The sequence below is a fragment of the Monodelphis domestica genome, chromosome 5, assembly GCF_027887165.1.
Source record: "Monodelphis domestica isolate mMonDom1 chromosome 5, mMonDom1.pri, whole genome shotgun sequence".
Classification (NCBI taxonomy): domain Eukaryota; kingdom Metazoa; phylum Chordata; class Mammalia; order Didelphimorphia; family Didelphidae; genus Monodelphis; species Monodelphis domestica.
In genome coordinates this window covers 185,438,095-185,459,507 of record NC_077231.1, presented here as the reverse complement: position 1 = coordinate 185,459,507, position 21,413 = coordinate 185,438,095, and the positions used below count along the sequence as shown (strand labels likewise).

Genomic DNA, 21,413 nt, shown 5'->3' with positions numbered 1-21,413 from the left:
ACATTATTGCCATGATATGCAGTAAGTACAGGAAGAAATCATAAAAAGTTTATGAGCTGGTGAAATAAAGCCATTTTTCAAAATTCATCTAACAAACAATGACTGAAAATCTACCATGTTTAGTAAACTATACTAGGCACTGAGTGCTACAAAGGAAAAGAACACAGTCTTATATAAATTAGAATAGTTTGATTCTACTTGCAAAATTCCTTGAATAATTTATTTGGGCCATTTTGATTTAAAAGAAAAGGACCACATTCTTTTTTTCATGAAGACAGATTAGTTACTATGAGATTATAGAGGTCTTTGAAAGTTAGGCAAAGGAATTTCAACTTGACTTGGTAGACAATGGGGAGTCATTAAATGATTTTGAGCAGACTAATATGACTAAATAGTGAATAACAGAATTCTGTCTAGCAGAAGTGTTATGGGTAATTTGTAAGATGGATGAAAAAAATTTAAGGTGAGAAGGTCTCCCAGAAATTTTAGGTGGATTTTAATGAAGATGTATACAAGGGTGATTCCAGTAGGAATAGGGAATCAGGGAAAATTAAGGAGAGATGTTGTGAGGCCAAATAGAAAGGATTTGCTAATTGGAGATGAGATGAGATAAGATGAGATGAGATAATGGGAAGATAAAGACATGTTTTAAATGCAAAAGATTTGGTGGAATGTTAGTGGCACAGATAGAAATTGTGAAGTCAGATAAAAGAGCAGATTTTTGAAGAAAGGAGAAGCTTTATTTTAGGTATATGAGCTTAGAATATTATTATAGATAAAATAGGCTTTAGATATGGATTAAAGTAAATGCATCCTATAGATATGATGGGATCTTGAAGCTTAGAAGAGGTCAGAGCTAGATGTAAAAACCTGAGAGTCATTTTCAAAGGGGAGATAGTTGAGGGAAATTAATTAAATTGGCCAAGTAGTCAGCATAAGGAGAAAGGAGAACACAACTAAAGATGAAAGGGAGTACTTTGAAAGAAGGGAACAGTATTACTGAAAGAGCTAGAAAGACCAGTAATAGAGGTAAGGAGAATGTGGTGTCTCTGCAACTAACAAAGTAGAGAACATCCAGAAAGAGTGGACAGGAATTAATAAAGTGTCAAATAATCCAGAGAAACTGAAGAGGATGAGACCTGGAGAGGGAAAAAAAAAGGCCATCCTATTTGACAGCAGGGAAGTGATATATGACCTTTGAGAGAATACTTCTGTTTTGTTTTTTTAGGGGGAAGCAGAAACAAAATGATAGGTGTTAGGGAGAGAAAAGTTGTCAGGTCAGAACTACTATATAAGAAGCTTAATCCTAAAGGGAAAAGAAATAAAATGTTATTTGGGTGAAGTAGAAAGGATTGAGGAAAGGCTTTATTAGAGTTCAGAATCTTCTGGGTGCTCATTGACAGGTGAGAAGTAATCAGTAGGAAGAGGATAATGAGGAGTTACATAATTGTTGAAGCAAAGTCTTAGCAGAAAGGATCAAGAATCTGTGTTGGGAAGTTAATCTCAACAAGGAGACAGAGTACCTATTTTGCCGATACAGGAAGAGAATAGAGAATTGATAAGAAGGCTGAGAAGTTTTTAAAAGAAGAAAATTTCAGTTTCTATTCTGCAGGCCCAAACCATTAAGTGAAGTAGAAATGAAGGAATTTTTATGTATTCTAAAGAAGCTCTATAATGACCCAACAGGGTCACACATTGAGATGTGCTGGTAAATATTTAAAGACTCTTCAGACAGGAAAAAAACTAGACACAAAACATATTCTTATATTTCATTTGCCTTATTAACATTTTCTCCATTACTAGGCAATTAGCAAAGTAACAAATCAAACCCATAGAAGGTAAGGGTTTTAAAAAAGAAAAAGAAGGTTAACCTAGAACACAGAAAAGTTAAGTGATTTGCCCATGGTCTTATAGCTGGTAGGTATCATAGACAAAATATGGTGCATACAAATATACATATACATACATGCTAATATATAGAAGCAGCTACCACTACAATTCATTTTTATTCTAACTACTACCTAATTAAACATGTATCCAGAGACTTCTACTAAAAAAAAATAAAACCACATAACAACTCAAATACACATCTTCACTTAGAAGAATAGTAGAGATATCATCTTAGTGCCTGAGAACTGTAATCTCCAAGCATTTGTAATGGGCAAGTGGGAATGTGGAAGGCAGAGTTGAGGCTTATTAAGAAGTAGCTCTTTTTGTGTGAGCTCCCCTATTCAATCTCACTGCCTCTCCCTTTCATAGAACTTCTTTTCTTCTCACCTACTCACAGCAACTCCATTCTCTATCCATCCTGCATACTTTTTCTCATTTATATCCTACCCTCTCCTCTGTCTCCACCATGACCAGTACCCTCCAAATCAACTGATCAACAGATAAATATTTATTGAGTACTCACTATTTATTTGGGCTACTATAATTTATTAAGAGCTCCCATTCCTAGTCTCTTAGGGCAGCCATTAGATCAGATTATAGGCATACTCTCTGCCCAACATTTAGCTTGCCTAGCTCCTCAACCCCTTTCCATCTATATACTGCTGCCTCATATTCCAGGAAAACTCCATGCTCAGGTTAAACCCCTATCAAAAATGATAACCTACCTGAACTCATTGCTCAATGATTAACATACTTGTACCCCATCCCACCTTCTCATCCTAGTGATTCTGAACTTCTACCTTCAAACCCCATTCTTGATCCTCCATGGACTCTTTCCTTATTCTCATTCCCTTCAATCCAACCCTACCAATGCCTCATTTAAAACCTGCACTTTCTGGAATGCCTGCACCATTGATATCAAACTAGATTTCATCTTAAACCTTTCCTTTCTTGCTCTTTCCAACGTCTTGTGCTCACTGAGATCTGGTTTTCTTCCTGATGACACAGATTCCCTGGTCACCTGGTTTCAATTTTGCTCATTCACCCCAACTAACTGGACTGTCGGGGAATTGGAATAATACCTACTCAACCTTGCCACTTTCAGGCTCTCTCTTTACCACTATCACTCAGAAATCCATCTTCCCTTGAGTTTTTTTCAATCTAGGCTTATCAACCATTCAAGATTCTGGTAGCTATTTTCAATCTATTTCCAGTATACTTTCTTCCTCAATGAGTGCAATTCATGGCTCATAATCTTTCTCTCCTCTCCAACTTCTGCCCTCACAGTAGGGAACTTTCTTTCTTTTTTCACATTTTCAAATTTGCATTTATTTTTATTTATTTATTTGGAAATATAAATATATATTTAAACACCCTAACCTCCTAGTCCCTCAATTTGTTCATTTCTTGTAACCTATGCTTTTACCTCCGTTACACGTAGAGACAAACTTTTGATCTTCACCTTATCCATAAATACACCACTTCTGTGTTCAGGAACTCTGAAATTCCCTATTCTGACTAGAGTGTGTTGTCATTCCATGTGTATTTCAAATCCTAAAACCTGTTCTTTGCCCTCATCATAACTTCTAGTCCCTCTACCCTTCAGTTCTCTCCCAGGACATCACCCATACAATGGCTACACTCTCTTCTCTTTCCCATCTTAATTTTGTGTCCTTCCACCTCCCCATTCTCTCTTTTTTCCTCCTTCTAAAAATTCCCCATCCTTTTCCTGGCTACCTCTCAAGAAGTGGAAAGAGGATTCGTGGAAACAAGGGAGAAGAGAAACAAAGCAAAAGGCTTCCTGGAAGGTGCAAAATAATTCAGATGATTTATTGGAAGGTCAAATACCGGAGCTGAAACTTTAATACTTCGGCTATACGATGCAAAGTTAGTGGAAAAGACCCTAAGAAAAATTGAAAGCAAAAAGAGAAGGGAACAGCAGAGAATGAGTTGGATAGACAGTAGCATGGAAGCAATGAATGTGCGTACTTGGACAAACTGGGAAATAATGAGGGACAGAAAAAGTTGACATACTATGTCAGGGGCTATGAAGAGTTGGACATGACTGAAAGACTGAAAAACAGCAACAGAGCAAAATAACTTTTCTGCTCTCAAAAGTAATGGAATAAAAGTCCTCAAAAAAAAAAAAAAAGCAAACCTCTCCAAAGTAGCATTCCCTCTGACCCTAACAATAACCTTTTTGGTTTGGTGTGAAGGAGAGAATCATACCCCTAAAAGAGTATCTGGTGGACAGATAATTGGGCCTAGAGTCAGGAAATCCTGAGTTCAAATTAAGCACCTGGAATTTACTAACTGTAACCCTAAAAAAAGTTGTTTTACCTCTGTTTGCATTAGTTTTTTCCAACTATAAAATGAGAACAATAACAGCACAGAACTACCATATATAATAGCTGAGCCACTCATTGTCAGAAAACAATCCCAGAAGAATAGTGCTGTTTTCCACTGTAAATGGGTTTTCCCCATTCATTCATTCACTCAACATCCTCCTATTATCCAGATGGCCTGCCCCCTTTTAGTCGTGCCCTACATTCTGGAAATACTTCAGGTTTGCCTCCTGAAATGCTAGATGAATATCAGTTTCCCACATGGTTAAGGTTTTTCCTTGGCTCAGATTTTAGGGGATGAACTTTCTGAATGTAGTCTCTTCTCTACTCACTTTTCAACAGAGTTGGCTTCAGTACTATTTCAGTTAGGGTGTGCTCCTGGAATGCAGTTAAGCCTCAAACTGGCAAATACATAACATACCCAGCATCTTTGCTCCCAAGTTTATGTGATAACCAAGATTGGATTTTTGTTTATGGTGCCTTTTTCTAGGCATCTAAGTTGTCATACACTCAAGGAACATAGTAAGTATTGATTAAATATTTGGAATATTGAATTAGGTACCTGAGGCAGATAGGACACTAAACATCATCTTGGATTTCATTTCACTTTATAGATGAAGAAACTGAGGACCAAAGAAGAAAAATGATGTTTTCCAAGTTCATATAGTTGGCAGAGTTGGAATTTGAACCTAGGATATCTAAAACTAAACCTATCATTCTGTCTTTCCTGTACTATTTGAACAGAAAATCCAAATTTTATACTAAGATCTACCAAACTTATTGTGAAATATGAGGTCAGAAACTTTATGACTCAGTTCTTCTATCACCTCAGAGTTATTCTTACCTTATATAGGTTGTTTATTTATAATGATTAGCAAATTGACATCACAAAGGATCTTGAGATGCTCTTTAAGGAAAGAAAATTTATTGCCATCAATTCTCATTTTCTTTTTTAAAAAAGTAACTTGAACAGCACAGATTAACCTCCAAAATGAAATATATGAAGGGTATTCAAGTTTAATGATAAAAGGACTGATGAGCCAAAGTAGCTACTTATTTCTCCCACTCTGTTTTGGCCAAAACCGGGCAGGAAAACATGAATCATCTCTCCTTCATGTCCAGAGAATGGACAGAGAGAAAATGGAAATGAATGTCACTGAATACATATTACAGATGGCACAAAAGCTAGAAAGCTGATATTTTAAGAAAACTCATTATGTATATTTCCCTAATGTACATTTCCATTATACTATGATATATATTTTATTGACAGAATTCTTTTAAAAAAATAAAAATTCTTATGTTCCTTTTTTAAAGCTATGAGCTTCAAGGTTAATATTTTAGCGCTAATTGTCTTAGCAAATTGATCCTGCCATTCAGGTCAATATCATATACATTTGATTTAGTTTCATATTTTTACAATATTTAACTTTTAAAAAATATTTTCCATTCACTTTTCATCCATCGTAAATTGCAATCTTCTAATTACAAAAAAACATGTCTTCCGGTCCACATATCCTGCTTTCTGAGAATCTGTATCCTCCTTTTAGAAGGAGAAACACATTGTGTACTATTGGGTTTGATTTTCTCTTTTTTTTGGCAGTGAGTACAAATACCAAGATTGCTGTCATTTTCCCACACTTCATGATAATTGACTAAAGCAGTACTTACTGCAAGAGGAAACACCCAGTTAAATAGATTTCAGCAAGCAACACTGTGAACATTAGACTATTTTAATAGTAAAAAATTTATATTGAAGAATGATCCCTTTCATTTTTGAAGGGCAAAATTCTTTTGATCAAGTGGGTTATTTTCTGCTTAATTTTTCTTTGGTTTTGCTTTCTAACAAAATATTAAATATTCCATTTGTAAATCCAACCTACCCTGTCTTTTTTGGAAACAATTTAATTCTCCATTACATGTGTATTCATCTTTACTTTTAAAAGCTCTTCAGGAGATTTTTTTTAAATGAATTTTGCCTTTGTCTCTGTCTGTTTTCAGGGCTTGAAGCAATCACCAATGCATTTTAGTGTTTCTGACCTAGAGTTAGTCTGTATAGTTGGAGACTATTTTCAAGATATACAGCTGAGAGTTAAATATGTGGATTTTGTTAGATTTGCATATAAGGAAATGTCTAAGTACATTTGAACATCAAACACTTCTAAAAACTTTTACTATAAAAATCGGTTTCAGTAACTCTCAGTACATAGAGGTAGCCCATACCTTGGAGTCCCAGACCCTGGGTTCCAATGTTGTCTTTGATATTTACAACCTCAATGACATTAGGCAATTCACTTAACTTCCTTTGGGCTCACTTTCTTCAATTTTTAAAGTGAGGGGTTTTAGATTAGATGACCTCTGGAGTCCCTTTTTGGTCCATAATTCTATGAAATGTAATAATAAGTGATTATCATTTCCAAGAGTGCCACCCCTAGTTATGGTGTCCATTAAATTCAAGATGTTACAGGAGAAGTCTGGGTATAGATTCATACTTTTTGTTATCATCTTTAAAACCTGCTTAGGAGGACCTGAAACTTTAATTATGGAAATAGGGGCTACCTTTTCATGCTGCTATTTCTACAAGACAAAATCAATTAAATCTGGTCTACTGTTTGACCAAACAGTTTCAAGATTTGTTTTCCCCATATCAGTTCTAGGTAAAGAAAAAGTTATTTCTATTCCCTTTAAAAGTTGCCTTTAGAGTGCTTGTGCCTTGAACAGAAATATAGGTTTCCAGAGGGGAAACAAGTTCATTTCTCTGAGCATAATCAAAATGTTACTAATTTCCCTCTTAATGGCATTTTCAACACAATAGGCTTAGCTAATGCCCATTAAGAACAAGCTGTGATTTTTATCAACATCAGAAACTCCCAATGGATTTCTATTGCCAGGGATAACTCATTTATGTCTTCATAGATAAGTCCTAGAGAGTTATCCAAAGAAATTGGCCTTAAGTCCAATGGCTCTGATGTCTAATCCCTCCAACTCTAAGCCTTGGATTCTATCCATAATGCCACAAAATCTACACAAAGCTGAGTTAAATTATAATAAAGGCAAGAGTTTTACGTTTAACCTTCCCTAAGATGTTGGCTTTAAAATACAATAGTGAATTAAAAACTTGGTTGAGACTCTTTAGGTGGTTTGCTGGGTTAAGTCTTTATTCACAATTTTTGTTTTGCAGTTATTACATATAAACAGCTGGGTGGCCCAGTGGATAAAGTGGAAGGCCTAAAGTGAGGAAGACTCATTTGCTTCAGTTCAAATCTAGCTTCAGATATTACTAACTGTGTGACCCTGAGAAAGTCACTTAACCTTCTTTATCTCAGTTTCCTCAACTATAAAATGAGTTGGAAAAGGGAATGGCAAACCATTTCAGTATCTTTGCCAAGAAAAACTTGAGAAGGTCAAAAAGAGTCAGACATGATTGAAAACAACTGAAAAAACCCCAATAAAATATTGCATTGATATCTACAATTGATTCAACAAATATTTTGAAATTCCTTACTCTGTGTCTGAGACAGGATTTGAACTCAGGTGATTTACCAAGGATAACAAGCCCAAAGTGTCTGAGACAGTCTTTGAAAGCAGATCTTTCTGTCCCTGAGATCAGCTGTCTATACATTAGGCAACACTGCTCCTCATAAGTATAGACAAAAATAACTGTAATTCAAACAACTTATTTTATTGTTCAACAAATAATAAGTAACCTTTACATACACACATACACACATATTCAAATGTCTGGGGCAGATAGGTGGTACAGTAGATACAGAGCTGGGCCTGTAGTTGGGAAAATTCATCTTCATGAATTCAAATTCAGCATCAGATAGTCACTAGCTCAGTGACCTTGGACAAGTCACTTTAACCCCATTTGCCTTAGTTTCCTTATCTGTAAGATGAGAGGGAAATGGCAAACAACTCCAGTATCTTTGCCAAAAAAAATTCCAGATGAGGTCATAAAAATTGGATATGATTGAAAATGACTGAAAAAGAAACATTTTACACAAGGCTTCCTAAAAAGCACTATGAAGATGAATAAGACATGGTCTCCACACTAAAAGAGCTTAAATCTAGTAGGGGAAATAAAATTACCATATAAGGGTGAAAGTACAAAGTGTCATAAAAGAATATAAAGTCCTACAGGGATTCATGTCCCATCTAAAGGATCAGGAAAGTTTCGGAGAGAAGTTATCCCAAACCAGAAGCTTTTGGAGGGCAGAATCAGGCAAGAAGACATTCCAAGGAAAAGGAAAATATGAGTAAAAGTGAGAAAAATGTGGAATCTGTTCAGGAAGTTGTAAAGTACATTCAGGAAATAATGGAAGTTAAAGCTGGTAAGGATGGTGGAAAACAAAACACTTGAAGTTTGGCACGCCTGGGCAAAGAGTTAGGACTTTATTCCATACACAATGGGGATCCTCTGATAGGTATAAGTCATAATCACTCAGTGCTTTAGGATTATTTCCTTAGCCATGTGTAGGATGGATTGGAGACAAAAAAGAAAGGGAGATCAATCCAGACAAGAGTCAATTAAATCCAAAATAAGAGCGATAGAAAGGAAAAAGAAAGGAAGACACAGATTAAGAGATGCCTTCATGGAAGAAACAACACAACTTGCCAACTAACCAAATGTCAAGAGAAGCAAAAAATGGGCTTCTTAATTTTATTCAGAAGAGTGCTATCATTAATGCAAATAGAAAAGCCATGAAGAATTGTTGAGTATAGAGAAAAGACAATGAATTTGTTCAGGATATAGTCATATATTATGCACCCAAATGGTTCAGTGGAGAGACTATTAGTCTTGGGAATCAATATTTGATCAAATGAGATAATGTAAAGACTTTGCAAATCCTAGAGCATTATATAAATGCTAGTTGTTATTAAACACTTTTAAAAGTTTTGGAACTAGTAGGAATTTTGCCATATACAAAACAATTCTCTAACAAGTCAATCAATACATGCTTATTAAGTACCTACAGTGTGCCAGAGTCTTTGCTAAGTACTGGTACTTTGCTAAGTACTAAGTATAAAGAAAAGCCAATGACAGGTCCTGCTCTGAAGGAGCTCAAGGTCCAATGAGATAGACAAAATCCAAAGACTATGGACAAACAAGTTACACGCAAGTTAAACTGGAAATAATCAGGAGGGGAAAGCACTAGAATTAAGGGGTATCAGGCAGGGCTTCCTATAAAAGGTAAGGTTTTAGCTGGAACTTTGAGGGAAGCCAGGAGGTAAAGATGAACAGGGAGAACATTCTAGCATGGGAGACAGTCAATGAAAATGACTAAAGTGAGGAGATGGAAGGACCCAGTTATAGGAAGAGCAAAGAAGGGAAATCAATGATCAGTAGAAAGAGTGGTCTTACAGTGTCATAGATCAAAGTGAGAAAAGACTAGTGGTGGGGCTGGTAAATGTTCAGTGGGATAATTGGACTTAATTTAAGATTTCTGGATGGATTAAAGTTTTAACAGAGTCCTTTAAACCTGGATCTCTTTTGTGAAATGAAAAATTTACAAAATTTAAACACTTTTTTCCTTCATTTTCTAATAAGCTTAAGTCACCACTCTCACTTACATGAAATAATTGATTTTGGAAAAAGGAACAAAAGGAAACTCAATTCATGAATTTATCCTATTGCCTTTCCTGTTTCACATAGTAAGTGAAATTTAACCAGATAATCAGGACCTTCATATCCTCAGAGAATTGATACAGCCCAAAGCTTGGGCTTGACCTCTAGCTTCAAAGGGGAATAGAGTTTGTGCCTTGAAAATACAAAATATTGCACTCAAAAGACATCAGTCTACAACTGTGAGAGTGATTTCTAGGTTGACTGGGCTTAAGAGAGAATCTAGAGGGGTGGGAGAATGGGATCTAGAAACAGCTTGCTATTTTGCATTTTCATCACTGTCCTCTCCAAACCACTTTTAGCTCTGTAATTTTCTAAATAGGCCTCATTTTTCAAATACTATTCATTTATCATGGAATTCTAAAACTTATTTGCTTTTATTCTGTATGAAATTTAAGAGGAAATTACTTGGTATTTTCCCCCCTAGGTTTATTCTCTTTGACTTAAAAAGGACTTTATCTATATATTTTAATGAGGTCTCCTACAAGAATGTTAACACTGAATTGATCTGTCTGGCTACTACTAAATTCAAGATTTGACATTTATAAAGATATACAATTGAAAGATCAATAATATAATAAATAAATAATAATAAAGATTTCTGAGTGAGGCCCTTTTATCTTACACAGACAAGTTCTTCACTGGGGACTTATACCATCTAAATGAGCTAATCAAAAAACTGATCCTTAAAAATTATCTCTCCTTTCTCTCTCTCTCCATACCTCAGGTCCCAAGCCTCCCTCCAGGGTACATCCCTTCCCTCTTCTCCTTCTTTTTATTTTTTTAAACAGTTCTTCAACCAACCAAGTAACTAAGATATTATACAGAGTAAATCCTTGCTAATATTAAGTGCCATCTTGGAATGGCCAGTGGCCCCTGAAATTCCAATATCCTATTGAAGCAGATCTTGTGATTTCTTATCTTTTTGCTATATCCATCTTGCTTTCTAAGGCTTACCCCCCATAGTATTTATCTCTCATGTATTCTCAGGGCTAATCTAGGAGGGAATCAGCAGTGACAAGAGGAAAGGAGTAATAATGTGGAAATATGCCACCTCTTGCCATTAATTATATTCATATCTATACTAGATCCATTGGCTTTTGCCTAAGCATTCTTTTTCCCTCACAGGATAAGATTAGTAAGGGACACAGGATCATAGGAGTTTAGGAGTCATTCAGTTCAACCAGATGAGGAAATGGAGAGTCATAGAGTCTGACTTGTCAAGGTCACACAGATGGTAAATTGCAGAAACAGAATCCAAACACGATTATCTTGTATCCATATCCATTATCCCTTCCATGGTACTTCTCCTATCAACTATTTACTTTTTCCAGGGTTGAGAAATCACACCTCTCAAACCATGGGAATTGGCACAGAAAGCAGAACCACAAATTTTACAAATGGCGACACAGTCTGGGATTCCTCACCCCTGTCTGGCCCTACATCCCTTTCCCTTTCCTGACACACTCAACACAAAGAATCAGCTTTAAAATCTGCATCCAATGCCCTTCTTCTTACTCTCACCAAATAGGGAATATCAGGGTTGATAATTGGATTCCCTTCTTCCCTTACATTCACTCCCCATACTGGACAATAGTAAAAGCATCCCTAGAGACTTCTAAAACACCCAATTCTTCTAAGTAGATAAAAAGTTGGCAAAGTCATAAATCCTATTATGTGGTGGGTTTGGGGGGGGGGGTTATTACTCTCTAATGAGAGTTAGTTGAAATTCTAAGTGTATTTTTAATAGAAGCATTCTTAGATGTGATTAGATTCTAGAGCATCACACTATATTTCAAGTACATGACAGCTAAGGAAACTTTGGGTAACTGGTCTGAGAAAAAAGTCTTCCCATTAGACTATGAATTCCTGGAAAGCAGGGACTGTCTTATACCTTTAGGACAATGCCTAGCACAAAGTAGGTGATTAACAAATATTTACTGATTGACTATATATGAGAAAACATACAATTCCAACTGATGGAGATAAGCTTTTTTATAGTACAACATATTCTTGAATAGGAACATAAACTGTATGTGTTTGAAATCTCAATGATAATAATAGCTATGATGTATACAGAATTTTAAGATTTGCAAAATACTTTTCATGCATTATACAATTTGAGTCTCCTAGTAATGCTGAGAGGCTGGTACTGTTATTACCTCTATGTCACAGATGAAGAACTTGAGCTTGAAAGAGATTCCAAGGGGGAAGCTATCTCAGTAGATAGTGAGGGCTGGAGATGGAAGGTCTTGGGTTCTAATCTGGCCTGAGCCATTTCCTAGATTTGTGATCCTGGGCAAGACATTTAAACCCAGTTGCTAGTCCTTACCACTCTTCTGCCTTGGAACCTATATTTAGTATTGACTCTAAAACAGAAGGTAAGAATTTATTTAAAAATTAAAAAATTAAAATATTCTCAGTCTGAAAGGCTCTCAAGGTTGTCTTATCCATTCTGAGGCCATCCATTTCATTTTGAGATGACTTTAAGTGTTCTGAAGTTTTTCCTAACATTAATGACTAATTTTTCCTTTTAGCACATATAGTTCAATGACTTGCCAAAGCAAGTTGAAAAGAGAGTATTTGAACCCAGATATTTCCTGACTCCAAAAATCTTGCTACTCACTTCACCATAGTCCCCATCATAATGCATATTCTTAAGCTATGTGTCCTTTAAAGGGAAATAAAATGAGGATTGCAATCTAAAACAGATATGAGATATAGATAGTGACTTAAAAATTGAGATTCAGCATGACATGGTGACTGGACAAGTCAGGAAGACTTGGACTTCAGCCATGCCTCTGAAGGCTGTGGGATCTTGAGGAAAATCAATTAACCTCTCAGTGCCCAGACAACTCTCCAAAGCTATCCATTGTAGAATCTGCTGTGATATAAGGAGTTCTTCATTAGAAACTCATTTTATCAAAAAAATTACAGGCTGTCTACTCCTCCCCATTCCCCTCCCCCAAACCTTAAAAACAATCAAAAGGTTCTGATCTTTTGAATCCATTTATGAAAAGGAATTAAGCTTGCTTTGCTCATTTTTCCACTGTAAATACTACTGAGATTATAAATGAATACCTCATGAAATAAAACTAAGCAATAAGGATAGAAGGGAAACTATGAATAAGTCCATTTAAAAAAAAATAGCCATTTGTAGTAGTAATTTTCTAATGTGTTTTGCTAATTAACTATTTTGCCAATTCTTAGATTTCTTTATTACTTTTTGTCTTTTTTTATTTTATTTTAAATAAACTCTTATATTCACTTTTAAACATTTGTCTTTGTTGATTCCTAAGAAACATCACATGAGGTAATATATTTATTTTAAAGGTGGTGTTGGCTGTAAGCTTTTAAGAAAGATGTTCATTTCTTTAAAGGTAGTAAGGTAGATGTCTTTAATAAAGCATAGGCTAAATAATGTAAGCGAGCAAGAGAAAAGTATTCATTCTTTAGAAAAATACTAAGAGCATTGTGTCAAATTTGTTTTAACAGATTCTCACTATAACTCTCCTTGAAGGAAATGGGAGTTGTCTCTAATAATTTTCTGGGGAAATTGACCATAAGAATTGATATATTAAGAAGATGAATTTGAGGCCAAGGATAAAAAAGTACTCTGTGGGGTGGAGCTGGGAAGAACTGTTATCTGATTTTAACTGAAAATATTTTCTATTGTAATATTGGATGTTAGAGTTAGAATGAGAGAGAGAGAGAGAGAGAATGTTTTAAGGTAAACCATTCCCTAGAAGAAAATTTCCACGTTTAATAATTTTCCCTGCTTTCTATTCATTTCATCTAAAGAATTTACTAAATAGTTGGATGAATAGCCTTGTGTAGATAAAAGATGCAGGTCAGATTTCTAGGCCTCTGGAAAAATATTATAATTGGCTTGGGCATTAAGATAAATGCTAGATTCCAAGAAAAAACAAATGAATTTGACAATTTAGGGAGTGGAATGGCTACTTCATGGTAATGGTCCCCTCCATAAGAAATGCCTACCTGAAAGGATTCTGGGTAAGAAAAATAATGTCAGACTAAAGTACTTAGAAGCACTTAAATAAAAGGTGCTAGAGAAGGTCAAGGTAGTATTAAAGTCATTGTGTGATAAAAATTAACTCATTTTATTACTAAAAGGAATATAGTAAATTCAGACTTTGTGTATAGACTATTTGTATAAATGTTTACTTTTTTAGTTAAAATAATAAAACATTTAGATCATTCTAATAGCATTCAAATGTCTATAAGCAAAAGAAGTAATTTTTAAAAAGAACTTCTAAAATAAAGTTCATTTCTTATTACATTCATCTTACCAGGGAGCAAAGGTATTTAGTACTGTTAACAACAACCAAAAAAAAAACCTTAAAGAAAGGGTAGGCTGTTGGGGTTGGGTGTGTATATGTGTGTGGGTTTGGTTTTTATATTTTTTTTGTTTTTTTTTTTTTTTGGTTCACTCACCTTGTGCAATTTTGCAATATTTGCTAAGCACATGCTCGCTTCCTGTGACTTTAGAGATATGAAAAAGACCATAAATCTTCTTTTATAGTTGTCTTATCAAGCTCTGATTAAACTTTGACAACAGTTACTTGGAATAAGGAGATGAAAAAAGCCTAGAATGGCTGAACATGAACTTTAGAAGTATATATTTCCCTGTAAAGGTGATTGAAGAAAGCCTATTAATTGAGATGCTGTAAACCATTCAACAGTGAGTAATATTGTTAATAAGACTATTTGCTAAGCTCTGTGCTTTGTACTATGAAAGATAACTTTCTACTCTGAAAGGATTACCTCCTCATTCCTTGTTTGCCACCAATTCACAAACCCTCTTACCCTTATTTTATTCATATCTTTAACTATATTTATATATGTACAGTTATCTCTACTATTTGTATATCTCTATACATATATTTGTGTATATATATCATATATATGGGGATAATATGCTTATAAATAGTATTATTTTTGTTTATAAAGGACAGTATTTGTAATAGATAGGAATGATTAGTATATATTCATAGTTGTCTATGATAAATATCATACTGTCTGTGTTACTCTGGGCATGTCATTGAATTTCTCTTGGTCCAAAGCAATTTTAAGTCTGTAATTTGCAGAATAGCTGGGATCCTGCATTGGTAGAGGGAGTTTCCTCACTGGGAGTTCTCAATGGTTTCAAATTCAAATAGAAATGGGGTGGGAGGGGAAGGGAGCAATAAACTCTATGCACAGGTCCCTAAGACAATACTGGTGGATTTAAAACAACATATTAACATTATCTACATTCTGTTATATATTTATTTATTTTGTTAAATACTTCTTGATTACATTTCAAACTAGTTATGACTGCACTTGGAAATATTACCATGTATTTGACATCACTATTCTACATCAATGAAATCGCAGATAAAAAAACTAGTTTGGAACTGCAAAATATATTAAAATCTTATAGAAAATGCAATTACATTCATTAAATACCTACTATATCAAATATACTCTATTAGGTATATGACAGATACAAGAATAAGACCAGATTCCTCCCTCAAGAAGTTTCAAATCAAATCAAATTACTGAGAGGAATTAATAAGCTAAATTAGCAAAAGAAAAACTTGAAGAAGTTATTAGAGCTAACAACAAAAAATATAAATTCATAGGTTTTCTTATTTTTCTTATCTTTTATCAAGTTATTCAGTTTTTAGTCTAACCTATGATATATGTATTTATCTATCTAAAAATGTATGTTAACATACAACATATATTTATAAATGTGTGTTTACAGTTGGTTTTAAAAATAAAAAGAACAACAGATTTATTCTAGTCCAACCAAGTTACAAAGAATCTACAGATGCTAGATATCTAAGCTGGGAATCTAAGCCAAATTGGTTCCAAACATATTCTCTTTTCACTTGGGGAAAGAGGAGGATACATACTCATTCTTACATGTGTTTCTCTATGTGTGCTTTTGCTTGTGTGTTTATATTTAGAGTTAGGAAAGTTCTCCCAAAAATATGCTCACTATAAAAAAAGAATGAGATAGATTTTTGGACCCAACTAATGTAAGAATTTTCTTAGATACACATATTTATTATAATTACATATTTAATAGGTCATATATATTAAATTATTGTTATAATTTATATTGCATAATTTCTGAGCCTCAATTTCCACATCTATGAAATAATCCTATTCATACTCCCTATTTAGTCAATAAACATTTATACTTATGCCAGGCACTACACTAAATGCTAGGGACACAAAAAGATCCTAACTTTCACAGGGCTGCATGAAGCTCTCTAGAGAAAAATGTGCATTATTATTATTTGGAGTTAATAGCTTGGCATTTTTATTACAGCCACAAGACTATGGCATGGCATATGGGAGCTTTAGATATGTAAGTGAAGTTATGAGAGCATTAGGATTGACTGAGGAATTAGTATTGCTTGATGATGAACAAGCATAATAAAAAGATATGGCATAAGGATTTAGAGATCCTGGGTCTCACTTATTGGATATGTCATCCCAGCCAAGTGTCCTCTTAGCCTTGGTTTCTTCATCTATAAAATGGGGTTACATATACTAGATACTTCCTTCATGGGTTAATTTTTTGGAAGAAAATATTTTGCAAACTGAAATGGCGCTATAATAGGATCTATTTTATTTCAATGCTTTCAGGTATCTGTGAACTCACTGAAGTAGCCTAAATAGCCCAGATCCTAACCCATCCACGCTTTAAAATTCTGTGCAAATCTCATACATATCTTCTCCTTAGTCTTCCATAGAGAACTCAAAGTACTTAAAAGATTTTCTTCTTGAAGGCATCAACAACCATTGTATGTATTGCTTGGGGAGTATCTTTTTTTTTCCCCAAGAAGTTAGGTTATGTCAAAAGATTTGCTCTTTTTTTCCTTTTGAAAACTTTGGGGAGGGGAGATGAGTTTCAAAAATACTTCCACAAAGAGGGCATCTGATGCTAATAATCTTTTCTGTCTCTCATGACACTATTCTAGTCCACAACAAATCTTCCCTATCATGAACTTCTCCTTTCTCATAAACTGATTTATATTCTGTTGTAATGTCACATTCCAGAAACAACAAAGAGCATGGAGAGCAAACTCTGCTCTGACTCATGGATGATGGCCTATGAAGGGAAATCATCTTTTATTTTTAATTCCAACTACCCATACTCTTATTCAATCCTATGCCATGGACTCCTTCAGTAACATCCTAAATGTCTTTCTTATCTCCTGTTTCTCTTGTCTTCAATGTACCATTTGTACAATTCAGAGGCATTCTTTTTTTATTTTTAAAACCTTACCTTACATCTTGGTATTAATACCAAGTATTACTATTAAGTTAACTAGTATTAATACTAAATATTGGTTTCAAGGCTTCCTCTAGATATGTCTTATTTTTACATACTTGTTTGCACATTGTTTTTTTCATTAAAATGTAAACTCCCTGAGGGCAGGGACTGTCTTTTCCCTCTTTGTTATCCTCAGCCTTTAGTACAGTGTTTGGCACATAGTAAGCACTTAAAAATTTATTGTCTGATTCCATACTAAGGATAGATTTAGTATTTAAACAATGCTTCAATCATGTAACTAACTCCTTAAAAAATCTTTTAATTATTTATCATAACATCCTTTTAAAACAACTGGCTCCATGAACAGCCCTTTTCTTATTTAAATCTTAAATCTCATGCAGCATCTTATAAACACTTTAAAAATATTTCCTGACTAAATCATTAATTTAATTTTTAATTAACTATAATCAATTCAATTAAAATTAATATTAATTTGATCCTTGAGCTACAGGTAAAAAGTACAAGGAATCCATTCCCCATCCCCTGGTGGCTCCAACTTTGGGGGACAATTAGATGATTCAATGGATACACAGCTGTACCTGGAGTCAGGGAGACATGATTTTAAATGTGATCTTTGGCAGTTGCTATGACTACCATGGGACCCTGGGCAAGTCATTTAACCTCAGACTAACTCAGTTTCTTCTTTGTAAAATGGAGGTAATAATAGCATCTCCTTCTCAGGGTTATGGGGTGGATAAAGGCATAAACCATTTTATAAACTTCATAGTTCTACATAAATGCTTATCATTTTTATTATTGTTTTGTTATATATCCATCATCTACAGAGAATAAAGATTGTTTTTAATTTGGGGAGTTTAAAAAATGAAAATAACTGTAAAGTTTAAAAATCATTATCTACCTATGCAGTAGTCAATCACAATTAAAATTCTCTAATCTTAAGAAGCCAACTTGCTTAAAATCCTTCTAAGAATTGTATGTATATATGTACATATTATTGTTGTTCAGTAATTTTCAAATGTGCCCGACTCTTCATTACTCCATTAGTGGTTTTCTTGGCAAAGATACTAGAATGGTTTGCCATTTCCTTTTCCAACTCATTTTATGGATGGAAACTGAAGCAACAGGGTTAAGTGACTTGCCAAGGTCACAATCTAGTATATGTTTGAAGTCATATTTTAATTCAGGGGGAATCTTCTGACTTCAGGCCCAGTAATCTATTGGACTAGCTATATACAGTATGTATTCATACATATTTATTGCTATTTAAAAGCCTTTGAAATATGTTATATTTTTGTTTTGACTGACAGATCCCTGGAAACTGAATTCTTTTTGATCAATCAAGTAACTAAAAAAAATGTGTTGAGTGACTGCTACATGCTCTATGATGTATCTCCTCTTCCTTCTAATCCCTATAACAATTTGGACTTCTAAATTAGCTTCACTTGTTTCTGAAATGTTCATGGATCCATGTTTATTTCTGGTAGGTAATCAATGACCCACTTTAGCTGTACAGTAAATAAGGTCATTCCATAGGAACCTTGTAAATTGTAGACTTAAAAATCCACTTTATTTGAGCAACCCTAACTGAATGAGATCAGAATTTAATTCAGAAAATATTTTGGTGTTCTGATTTAGTTCTAATTCATTCATTTTAGAAAATAAATTGCTATGGTTCTGGTTCAAATTGATTAGCCAATACTGGCACGATTTCGATGGCAGATTAGAAAACAAGACTAGAGTCCAGTTTCCAGTTCTGCCCATTAATGCATTCCATTTTTTTTTAAATCATGGTTTACATTTCAATTTGGTTCAAATCTTTGTTTTAGATGTCATTCAGTTTCTGTTAGCTAATACTTTGTCTTATGATAACAATAATAAAGAGATATATAGAATTTATAGAGTGTTTTAAGTTTTGCAAAGTGCATTACTTTACATGTTATCTCACTTGAGTCAGTACCAAATGTCATTTCCCACAACACTATGTATTTAGACCTTTCCCAACATATTACCCACTCATTCCCTACAGAGTACTGATTGTCTAATGTTTAAACCTTGAGTATTGAGTAGGTTAGTGGTTATCATAACTGCTGATCCAGATGTCAAAATTCATTAGTGTGCTATCTGAATAATGGAATTTATTTTTCATTACAGGTGTTTTATTTGATAACCGAACAACTCTCCTTACTGAAAGAATTCCTTTTCCTTGCCAATTTTTCTCCCAACCAGGAACTTAAAAATGAAACTACTCAGCAGTGAATAGACAGATTGAACACAAGTAGATTTCATCTTCTTCAAATTACATAGTAAACTTTTGATCACAAGATCTAGGCAATGAGTATTGTGAATAATATTTAGTAACAGTAGTCTTAAACAACATACTCAAAATTTTATATTAATTTTGTTTATGCCCAAATAATACTCAAAAGCCTTTGACTGTCCCCCACTTTGAAAGACTTTATTTCCTTTCCCCAATTTCTTTCAAACTTGCCTATTATGAGAACACGACAATGAGTTGCCCCTATTCAACATTGGCCCAACTAATATTTGTTGGTAATAGTTGGGAAAGATGGACCAAATGGGGTGGGGGAAAAGTTTCTGATTTATTTAGGATAAGGAAATACATTAGCTTTTTAAGGTTTAATTTGATAAATTTCTCCTTAACAATTTCTAAACATATTGATTATGATTTCAGAAGTCTAAAGTCTTTCAAGTAGATTATAGTGGACATTCATAGACTAGATGGCCACTAAGGTTCCTTCTAAGTGAAAAAATTACTGTGATTCTGTAATGATGGCTGTTTTTAATAGGGAAAAGCTTTCAACTGAACTACAAAGGTTGGGGAGGGAGAATAATTTCTATAAAAGCTCCTACTCAGATTTTTCAGAGCACAGTGTTGATAATGGGTAAAGATGAGACAAAAGGAACAGGGATGCAGGATTTAGATGTTATGGTCTATTTAAAAATTCACATCTATTCATTGAAGGTTATTCTGTCAGTATCTAACAACATAAATATCCTAACCTCTAATAAAACGTTCAAATAACTCCATTTAATAATAAAGGAAGGAGAAAACTATGTGAAATGTTTCCATCCAGGAAAATTTATGTCTCTCCAACCACTCCTATGACCATTAGGTACATAAATACTGTGCAAAGATATTAGATTGGAACAAAAAAAATGAGGAAGAGAAAATTCTTCCCTCATCTCTTGTTCCAAGTCTAGAGAGTGCTTTAGAAATCAGATCAACTTTGGCAGTCAAAATGAAAACATACTTTATTACAAAGGTTTGAACTTGGTGTCAGGTGTCAAAAACATATACATTAAGAGATTATATTTCTGGCACTATTGGCTTAACCACCAAGAGTCCTGTGGCTGTTTCCTATGCCCCTATGGTGGAAACAATGCTATGTTCGTTATAGACAAAATATTTGTTTCAGCACATGGACATAAATCATATCAACCTTTCCCTATTCTATGCAGTTGTAAACAATTGGTATCATAAAGTCCTAATCAAGTGGAAGCATTTTGGTCCATTCAGATGAAGGAAATGTCTGTTTTAGACTGTGATGATTCCCAAGTATTTTTAAAATATTTGTTTATTATAATTATATCAAGAAGCTGTTTGTTTGAATCACAGCAGAAAAATATTAGATTATGAGAATGGTAAAAACATTTTTTGGTGTGGAAAATTCTAAGTAACTTTGCTGTTAACATATATAATGGAAAACATTTATACTTTATTGTAACAATCAAATAATTACTGAGCCCCTATTATATGTTACCAAAATGTAGAGGGCTACCATAACATGAAGTATGCAAAAAATTATCATTATTACTACTTTTAAGGATGAGGACTAGACCTATAATTTCACTAGTACATAGGACTACCAGGTGAGGAAATTCCTTCTGCTAATGTGAACCATCACCTTCTTTTCAACTTATAGTCTAGGGCTCTAAGTACTGAGAATTTAGGTGACTTGTTTAGTTACCCAGACAATATCTATCAATGGCTGGACTTGAATCCATGACAACCTTGCTTCCCAGTCAGTTCTCTGCTAGAGACATCAATAAAAGATGAAATTGCCATGAATTGTAGGAAAGAAAAGGAAGAGATATGAGAGACGCTTAGAATCTTACAAAATGGATAATCAACCTGTGAACTGATCAACAGTTTATAGGAATATTTGTCAAAATCTGGACATTAGGATATCCTGATTTCTAACATAATGTCATGCTA

At 34.1% G+C, this 21,413-nt stretch overlaps 1 protein-coding gene across 1 annotated transcript in view; it reads right to left on the bottom strand.

Moving 5' to 3' along the window:
- Positions 1 to 21,413, bottom strand: part of CFTR (CF transmembrane conductance regulator) — a 204,836-nt gene that overhangs the window by 98,150 nt on the left and 85,273 nt on the right. The window lies entirely within an intron of this gene.